The sequence below is a fragment of the Lissotriton helveticus genome, chromosome 1_2 (genome assembly GCF_964261635.1).
Source record: "Lissotriton helveticus chromosome 1_2, aLisHel1.1, whole genome shotgun sequence".
NCBI classification, from domain to species: domain Eukaryota; kingdom Metazoa; phylum Chordata; class Amphibia; order Caudata; family Salamandridae; genus Lissotriton; species Lissotriton helveticus.
Window position 1 is genome coordinate 341,277,798 of NC_136058.1, and position 10,443 is coordinate 341,288,240.

The 10,443-nt window shown below is 42.8% G+C and overlaps 1 non-coding gene across 1 annotated transcript; it reads left to right on the forward strand.

The window, feature by feature from the left end:
• The first annotated feature begins 9,760 nt into the window (after window positions 1-9,760).
• TRNAD-GUC (transfer RNA aspartic acid (anticodon GUC)) lies at window positions 9,761-9,832 on the forward strand. Its single transcript has one exon. It is a non-coding gene; the product is annotated as a tRNA-Asp (tRNA).
• The last annotated feature ends 611 nt before the right edge of the window (window positions 9,833-10,443 follow it).

Sequence of the window (10,443 nt, forward strand, 5' to 3'; positions counted from 1 at the left end):
GCGATTCCTTTTATTCACACAATTAAATATAATGATGCACTTTCTAACATTGTAAAATATATCTGTCATTATCCTTGCCTATTCCGATTGAGAAAAAAGGTTGAATTCACGATGGACAAAATGCTTACTGATGTGTTAACTGAAATTCAGAATATGCTCTGAATATTTCAATATGCACAGGCGTACCATCAAAAACACTTTACATCTGCATTCTCTTGGAAAATGAGATGAAGCAGTGGTGAATCCTAGGCTGCTGTTCCACTCGATTGGCACAATTTACAAGTAGAATGACTGCTTTTGGTTAGTAGTGACCCCTGGTGGCTAATAGTTATAAGCTGCAAATGGTAAAGTGAGCTGATTATATATATATATATATGGCGGACTGGTGCTGGGCTAACATTTAATAAAATAACATTTGCACCATTTCTGGGTCTCGCTGCTCCTATTTTCCTGCTCGACAGTAACGGCTGTTACTGAACACTTCGACGTGGGAGCACTACGTACCTTATATATATATATATATATATAAATATATATATTGATAGTTAGAAAGATAGCCAGATAGACAGATCGATAGATAGATATTTATTTCAATGAAATAATTTCTTGATCAAACTGATTGTTTTTGGCTAGGAATTTCTGTATTGTAATATTTAGGAAAAAAGATTACTTGTCCTAACCAAAAGCAGCAAATCTGCCTATTACAATACTGTGAATTGATCGAGGGTATGCCTTAACCCCAAGGAGGTGAGCACTGTTTAACTGATGCCAATAAGTCCTCGTTAGTATAGTGGGCAGTATCCCCGTCTGTCACGCGGGAGACCGGGGTTCAATTCCCCGACGGGGAGGCGATTCCTTTTATTCACACAATTAAATAAAATGATGTACTTTCTAACATTGTAAAATATATCTTTCATTATCCTTGCCTATTCCGATTGAGAAAAAAGGTTGAATACACCGATGGACAAAATGCTTACTGATGTGTTAACTGAAATTCAGAATATGCTCTGAATATTTCAATATGCACAGGCGTACCATCAAAAACACTTTACATCTGCATTCTCTTGGAAAATGAGATGAAGCAGTGGTGAATCCTAGGCTGCTGCTCCACTCGATTGGCACAATTTACAAGTAGAATGACTGCTTTTGGTTAGTAGTGACCCCTGGTGGCTAATAGTTATAAGCTGCAAATGGTAAAGTGAGCTGATTATATATATATATATATGGCGGACTGGTGCTGGGCTAACATTTAATAAAATAACATTTGCACCATTTCTGGGTCTCGCTGCTCCTATTTTCCTGCTCGACAGTAACGGCTGTTACTGAACACTTCGACGTGGGAGCACTACGTACCTTATATATATATATATTCACTGACATTCAATGTCATTTGAGATGTCATCAGTGATGTCATCAGTGATGTCACTGACCATGTCATGAATGATGTAATATGTGACATGATCAGCAGTGGATTGCGGGTGCGCGATATATAGTTAGTGCAACTAACTATATATGGAATTTCAATGGTTTTGTGTGAGTAAAATAAGGTTTTTTAAATGCTAATTCCTAACTATATATGGTGTATAACCTATGGTTTTTTCAGTGAATTTTCAAGGTTTTGTAAATGCTAATTCCTAACTATATATGGTCTATAACCTATGGTTTTTTCAGTGAATTTCAATGGTTTTTTAATAGCAAATATCATAAGCTGTCGAATGTCAAGTACGTGGTAAGTGAAAACATTTTCGTGTTTATGCACACTGATCTGCTTTGAATGGTGCCCCCCCCCCCTCATTTCTATTAGGAGTACTCTCTCTTTGCAGATAGTGAAAGGTAGTTAACGCAGGCCTTTGCCCCCATTGTAATCCGTCGTGCCTGCTTCTCTCTCCATTTGATTGATTGTTATCCAAGTATTTACTGTTTTAGAATTAGTTCTCTTTGGTTCATTCTCTATTTACAAACAAACACAGAGTCGCAATACTCTGTTTAGTCTTTGCAGATAACGAAAAATCGTGTAAAAAAAAAGAAAAGGAATCGAGCAAAATCAGTAGGCCACTAATAGGATCTCTTTTTGACCTCGCTAAAATAGAAACATTAGGAACAACCCCTCATGACAAATACAAAACTAGTGAGATGAACTGAACTCCACACAATGATGGCTGCAAAACAGCTCGGCTCCGCCACCCACCCCGCCCAAAATAACGATAAAGAGCGGCTGCCATGATTGGTTGCGGAATGGCCACAACGGAGCTACGAAATGGTGCTGCTCTCATGCTAACCCCAGCTTCGGTCTGAAACATCCAGAAACACTGTAGACTACCAATTCGATCAGTTCCGGTAGCGCCCCAATATAACCCGGTAGAGAAGAACTAGCCCTCCCCTCTTTGACTGATGGTTCTTGTTGCCTGTCCTTTCTGTTGTCATTTAACAGAACTATTTAGCCTGCTGAAAGGGGTTGTGTTTCGACCGCTGGTTGGTGGAGACATTTTGACTATATTCTGGACCTGCGTTGTCGCGTAATGCGTCATATGACGCGCCGCGTTAGCGCATCCGGAAGTCATCCGGGGCGCGCAGCGCGTAACGTAAGCATAACAAGTCATGTGACTTGTTAATAAAACTTTTCATTGGTTCATTTTACTTTTCTTATTCTAATGATGAAAGCCTTGGTCATATCACCTAAAAATTCCGCTTTTAATTACTTCCGAACATTATTTTCTCTTAAATATATGTTATAATGTTCCAGGCTAATGTACTTTCCCGGAAATTTTACAACTGTCCTGCAAGTAAAATATATTCTTTTTTCGAGAAAAAGAGCGTTTCTTCGTTCTATGACGGAGCCGTTGAGCAAAAGAGGGTCGACCTGCTGTCTTAGTCGCCGATACGCCTGAATATGAGATTCTTATCGATCACTTTATGTTGCAGGAATAGAAAACACAACAGCCCTTGACCATTTATCTTTACTGCGTTCCTTCGTATTATACCTTTTACCCTTCATGTAATTGGTCTGCTTTATTTCACTTGCCTTTTAATGATTCTAAAACAGTGACTATTATTAAAAACTTTACCAATGTATACACTACTACCATGTTTTCTTTTAAAAACCTTTATTGTGAAAATTTCATTATACAAATACGAGCCTATAACCACGTGGGCCTGCCACGGAGCAAACTGTAATCGTATATGATGAATAGACATTTACACTGTAGAGGAACGTAACGGGCGGGCCATTAGGTTGCAAAAACTAAGGTGTCTAACAGTTACGGAATCGGTGGACGTACATTTTATAATTAAAATACGACAGGGCCAGTTACAATAAAATTATCTAGATATACATTTGCGGGCAAGTACCATGGGTGACGTTAATTCGAATTTTCAACAGTACAGTAATCAATAACACATCAGAACTTAATATCAATAGGGATGTCGAAATATTCAATCAATTCTCGTCCCCGCCCGCCATGTGCTTCAAAACTGCATACGTATCTCGTGATTTCAAGGTTCTGCAACCAGTACACAACAAGGAGTTACGAGTCCCATTTATTCCGGCGCCATTTTGGGCGAGGACGGGCAGGTCCAGGATATAGTCAAAATGTCTCTACCAACCATCGACTATGATGATGTTCATATGCTGTATTTATTAGAGTAACACTCATCTGCCCACATGAAATTAATTTACCACAATCTAAACATGTCATTTTAATCTTTCCAAAGTTCTTCTAAATATTTGGGACCGTTTCCCTTGCCTCTGAAGCTCTCAGTGCCACTTCTTTGATGAATGTACTAGCAGGTCAGGGGTTCTCCTCCAAATCTCTCTTTTATGCAGCACTATAATTAATTGGTGCCACCTCTCCATATGACGATGCATGGTATAGTTACCACAACTATATATTTTTTCGGTTCCTCTGGAGAGTTCATCGTGGCAGATGAAGCGTGTAACATACCGGGCATTTACCTTTTTTTGCATGTACAGGAAAGGAAAAAAAAATCGAGCGTTCGAGTTCTTAGGTGTCCCAGGGCCATTTTAGTGGACCAGGCCCAAATCCAAAGAACAGCTATCTCACAGGCTAATGGGGCGACCCACGCCGAGTTTCAGCATTGTAGGATGACCACACAAGTACAGCAACTTGCTAGACATCACCTCGGTGCCATCCGGATCTCGGCGCCCCACTGCAGATGAAGTGCCTCTCAACTATGAAACCACCACGGTGACATCCGGATCTTGGCGCGTTGTGCTGCCTTCGGCCTATTCGCACATCGGTCCGCTACTGACGCCATCTCACAGGCTAATGGGGTGACCCACGCCGAGTTTCAGCATTGTAGGATGACCACAACAACTTGCTAGACATCACCTCGGTGCCATCCGAATCTTGGCATCTCAACGCCTAGTGGTATCTTCCATACAGAAAATATTGTTACGCTGCCTTTGGCCCCATTCGCACATCAGTCCGCAACTTAGACATCACCTCGATGCCATCCGGATCTTGGCATCTCAGCGCCTTGTGGTGTCAGTCAGAAAATATTGTTGCGCTGCCTTTGGCCCCATTCGCACATCAGTCCGCTACTGACACCATCTCACAGGCCAATAGGGCGCCCCACGCCGACTTTTACCATTGTACGATGGCCACACCAGTGGCACAACTTCCTAGACATCACCTCGGTGCCATCCGAATCTTGGCATCTCAACGCCTAGTGGTATCTTCCATACAGAAAATCTTGTTACGCTACCGTTGGCCCCATTCGCACATCGGTCCGCAACTTAGACATCACCTCGGTGCCATCCGGATCTTGGCATCTCAGCGCCTTGTGGTGTATTCTCTTCAGAAAATATTGTTGAGCTGCCTTTGGCCCCATTCGCACATCCGTCCGCAACTTACACATCACCTCGGTGCCATCCGGATCTTGGCATCTCAGCACCTTGTGGTGTCTTCTACTCCGAAAATATAGTAGAAAATATTGTTGCGCTTCCTTTGGCCCCATTCACACATCAGTCCGCTACTGACACCATCTCACAGGCCAACGGGGCGCCCCACGCCGACTTTCAGCATTGTAGGATGGCCACACCAGTGCGGCAACTTACTAGACACCACCTCGGTGCCATCCGGATCTTGGCGCGTTGTGCTGCCTTCGGCCTATTCGCACATTGGTCCGCTACTGACGCAAACTCACAGGCCAACGGGGCGCCCCACGCCGACTATCAGCATTGTAGGATGGCCACACCAGTGCACCTTACTAGACACCACCTCGGTGCCATCCGGATCTTGGCGCGTTGTGCTGCCTTCGGCCTATTCGCACATCGGTCCGCTACTGACGCAAACTCACAGGCCAACGGGGCGCCCCACGCCGACTTTCAGCATTGTAGGATGGCCACACCAGTTCTGCAACTTGCTGGACACCACCTCGGTGCCATCCAGATCTTGGCGCGTTGTGTTGCCTTCGGCCTATTTGCACATCGGTCCGCTACTGACGCCGCCTCACGTGCCAACGTATTTTCTCCTAATTTTACACCATATGCCGCATAACAGGTCATGTGACTTGTTTATAAAACTTTTCATTGGTTCATTTTACTTTTGGTTTCCTAATGATGGAAGCCTTGATCATGTGACCTAAAAACAACACTTTTCATAGGATGAAAACTTTTTTTTTTCCCCAAACGATGAAAGCCCCACCTTGTTTCTGGATGTTTCAGACTGAAGCTGGCGTCAGCATGAAAGCACCACCATCTCGTAGCTCAGTCGTGGTCATTCCGTGAGCAATCATGGCAGCCGCTCCCCACCAGAAGCCTGCAGGAGTCGGAGCCCCCAAAACTTTTGATGAATTCTCAAGGCGGAGGGGACGCTTTCGAGAATGAGGTCCAAGACCTAGCAGACAAGCGTCCGATTTCCAAGGTGTCCCAGGGCCATTTCAGTGGACCAGGCCCAAAAAGGAAACAGCCTGCCGCCATTTTGAGAGTCCTGTGACAGCCGCCTATCGCTGCACCGCAAGAGTGGGCGCAACTCAGCTGAATTGCGGCTTTTGACACAGTGGACCAAAAACGGACGGAATGGCAACTGAAACGGTAAAGGGGCGCCCCACTACAACAGATGACACTCCACCTGGAGAGGCCCGTTCACGCCGCCTCTCCCGGGGCGCTCCACGCCGTTATTCGGAGCAGCATTGTAGGATACCAAAACCAGTGCGGCAACTTACTGGACATCACCTTGGTGCCATCGTTCTGCTGCCTTGGAACTATTCGCGCAACAGTTTGCTACTGATGACCCACCCCCCGCGACGCCCCATGCCGTTATTTGCTGGGTGGCAACTTACTAGACATCACTTTCGTGTCATCTAGATTTCAACGCGTTCTGCTGCCTTGGAACTATTCGCACAACAGTTTGCTACTGATGACCCACCCCCCGCGACGCCCCACGCCGGAAATCTGGACGTTGTGCTGCGTTGGGACTATTCGCACAGCCGACCGCTACTTCGTTGTTTTTCCCTAAAAATGTTTATATGTTATTACTATTTTTGTTTTCTTGTATATATTTATAAATTATTAAAGTTTTATAATCTTACTACTTTGTCGGAGTGCTATATATTTTTAATGTGACACATAATTGTAAAAACTTTGATGTACAAACAGTCATCCCTGGAATCTTCCGCTTCAGGCTCGGTCCCCTCCCCAATCACAATACAGGATGGTTTTCAGATAATAGCAACGCTTCTGCTGTGACGAATCTCATCGAGTGTGGGCCTTGATCTACTATAACTCCTTTGAAGAGGGGTGATTCTTTACAGCTGTGGCCATAAACTACATCTGCAGGGCTAGCTGATACCCTAGGACCAGCCTGGACAATCGGACACAGAGGAAAACGAGTGTCAGAGGGTGCGGTAGTGAATAGGGCGAAAGGGAGGTGTCGGGCGGGCACAGGGTGTGATTCTCAGGGAACAGCAGCGCAGATGGGGGAGGTTTATTACCCATGCATAAGACAGAGAGCGGGGGTGACCACTGCCTGGGGGAGATGTTTGCGAGGGTGGGGAGCCATGCTAAGGATCGACAGCGTGCACAGAGTGGGTCTGGTCAAGGCATCTAAAATGGCTGCCGTGCACGACAAAAGTGTGGCATTTGAAAAAAGACAAGATGGCGCAGACAATGTTTTTCAACACTTCCTGATTTCCTTCGAATCGAACGTTAACAGACGTTGGGGCATATTACCAAAGTTAAGCGATATTTATCCCTAACGATGCTTAGCAACGATTTTTTTACCGTCAGAAATTATCGCAGATAAACCTTGCTATTATCAAGGTTTATCGGAAATACGATAAAAAACGACCGCAATGCATTAATATCGCTGAAAACTCAGCGATATTCATGCATTACCGAGCTAATGCTCTTAGCCATGTTATCCACCTCCCATTGGATAACATGGCTAAGAACTGCTCAGGGCAGGTGGTAGCTTTTAGAGATATTCGCCCTTATCTCGAATATTTCCAAAAGTTGATAATAGGAGATAGCGATGTTAGCGACTGTTTCCAGTCGCTAACATCTTGGCATGCCCACTTTGCATGTCATTAGTGATAAATATCACTCACATGCAAAGTGGGGCCCAAGATGGTCGCTATCTTCTACTAGCCGTCGCTAACTGGTGTTAGCAACAGCTAGGTAATACACATATCATTTTATCTCCGCGAAGCGGAGCGCTGTTACAGATATATATCTTGTTTCTGAACGTTAATTTCTCAAAATGCACTGAAGCACATATATTGAGACCTAGCAAAGGCACATCGGGCTACCAGTCCCTACAATTTTGCCAAGTTTCGTGCAAATCCATTCAGCTGTTCGATCCTACCGAGAGACAAGATGGCGGCCGCTACGGACTGTTTGGAATGTTTACAGACACCGGAGAGCCAATCAGCTTCGCTTCGCAAAGCTCCGTAACGCGAAAAGTACGCGAAGCGGTGCGCTGTTACAGATATATACCTTTTTTTGAACGTTAATTTCTCAAAATCCACTGGAGCACATATATTGAGATCTAGCAAAGGCACATCGGGCTACCAGTCCCTACAATTTTGCCAAGTTTCGTGCAAATCCATTCACCTGTTCGATTATTATTATTTTTATTTTTTTTTGCCCCGCGGGGCCCTTTTAAAACCTCCACATCAAACCTAGGGGGTGAGCGACAATGTACTATGCCCCCTTATGGTCATTTTCCCCTTCGCTTCGGCCTCCTCTTGTCTCTCGATCCTACCGAGAGACAAGATGGCGGCCGCTACGGACTGTTTGGAATGTTGACAGACGCCGGAGAACCAATCAGCTTCGCTTCACAAAGCTCCGTTGCGCGAAAAGTCCGCGAACCAGTGCGCTGCCCGTCCGCTGTTACAGATATATATCTTTTTTTAAACGTTAATTTCTCAAAATCCACTGGAGCACATATATTGAGACCTACAAAAGGCACATCGGGCTACCAGTCCCTACAATTTTGCCAAGTTTCGTGCAAATCCATTCAGCCGTTCGGGCTAAAAGTGAGGCCAACCGCCCTATGGAAAACTCAATGTTAAAAACACGTTTTGGGACCCCCCTTTTTTCTCGGCCCCCCCTTGACAAACCCCCCCCAAATTTTCAAGGGCTGCTCAGAAACAAAATGTGCCATTTTCCTGAAAATTTCAGCCAATTCCGTCCACAAACGCCAAAGTTATTAGACATAGAATTTTCAAAAAACCCATAGAGAAAAAATCCTAACTATATATACCTACTGGCGACCGCCAGTAGGTAATATATATAAATATATATATTGATAGTTAGAAAGATAGCCAGATAGACAGATCGATAGATAGATATTTATTTCAATGAAATAATTTCTTGATCAAACTGATTGTTTTTGGCTAGGAATTTCTGTATTGTAATATTTAGGAAAAAAGATTACTTGTCCTAACCAAAAGCAGCAAATCTGCCTATTACAATACTGTGAATTGATCGAGGGTATGCCTTAACCCCAAGGAGGTGAGCACTGTTTAACTGATGCCAATAAGTCCTCGTTAGTATAGTGGGCAGTATCCCTGTCTGTCACGCGGGAGACCGGGGTTCAATTCCCCGACGGGGAGGCGATTCCTTTTATTCACACAATTAAATAAAATGATGTACTTTCTAACATTGTAAAATATATCTTTCATTATCCTTGCCTATTCCGATTGAGAAAAAAGGTTGAATTCACCGATGGACAAAATGCTTACTGATGTGTTAACTGAAATTCAGAATATGCTCTGAATATTTCAATATGCACAGGCGTACCATCAAAAACACTTTACATCTGCATTCTCTTGGAAAATGAGATGAAGCAGTGGTGAATCCTAGGCTGCTGCTCCACTCGATTGGCACAATTTACAAGTAGAATGACTGCTTTTGGTTAGTAGTGACCCCTGGTGGCTAATAGTTATAAGCTGCAAATGGTAAAGTGAGCTGATTATATCTATCTATATATATATATATATATATATATATATATATAAATATATATATATATATATATATATATATAAATATATATATTGATAGTTAGAAAGATAGCCAGATAGACAGATCGATAGATAGATATTTATTTCAATGAAATAATTTCTTGATAAAACTGATTGTTTTTGGCTAGGAATTTCTGTATTGTAATATTTAGGAAAAAAGATTACTTGTCCTAACCAAAAGCAGCAAATCTGCCTATTACAATACTGTGAATTGATCGAGGGTATGCCTTAACCCCAAGGAGGTGAGCACTGTTTAACTGATGCCAATAAGTCCTCGTTAGTATAGTGGTCAGTATCCCTGCCTGTCACGCGGGAGACCGGGGTTCAATTCCCCGACGGGGAGGCGATTCATTTTATTCACACAATTAAATAAAATGATGTACTTTCTAACATTGTAAAATATATCTTTCATTATCCTTGCCTATTCCGATTGAGAAAAAAGGTTGAATTCACCGATGGCCAAAATGCTTACTGATGTTTTAACTGAAATTCAGAATATGCTCTGAATATTTCAATATGCATAGGCGTACCATCAAAAACACTTTACATCTGCATTCTCTTGGAAAATGAGATGAAGCAGTGGTGAATCCTAGGCTGCTGTTCCACTCGATTGGCGCAATTTACAAGTAGAATGACTGCTTTTGGTTAGTAGTGACCCCTGGTGGCTAATAGTTATAAGCTGCAAATGGTAAAGTGAGCTGATTATATCTATATATATATATATATATATATATATATATATATAAATATATATATTGATAGTTAGAAAGATAGCCAGATAGACAGATCGATAGATAGATATTTATTTCAATGAAATAATTTCTTGATAAAACTGATTGTTTTTGGCTAGGAATTTCTGTATTGTAATATTTAGGAAAAAAGATTACTTGTCCTAACCAAAAGCAGCAAATCTGCCTATTACAATACTGTGAATTGATCGAGGGTATGCCTTAA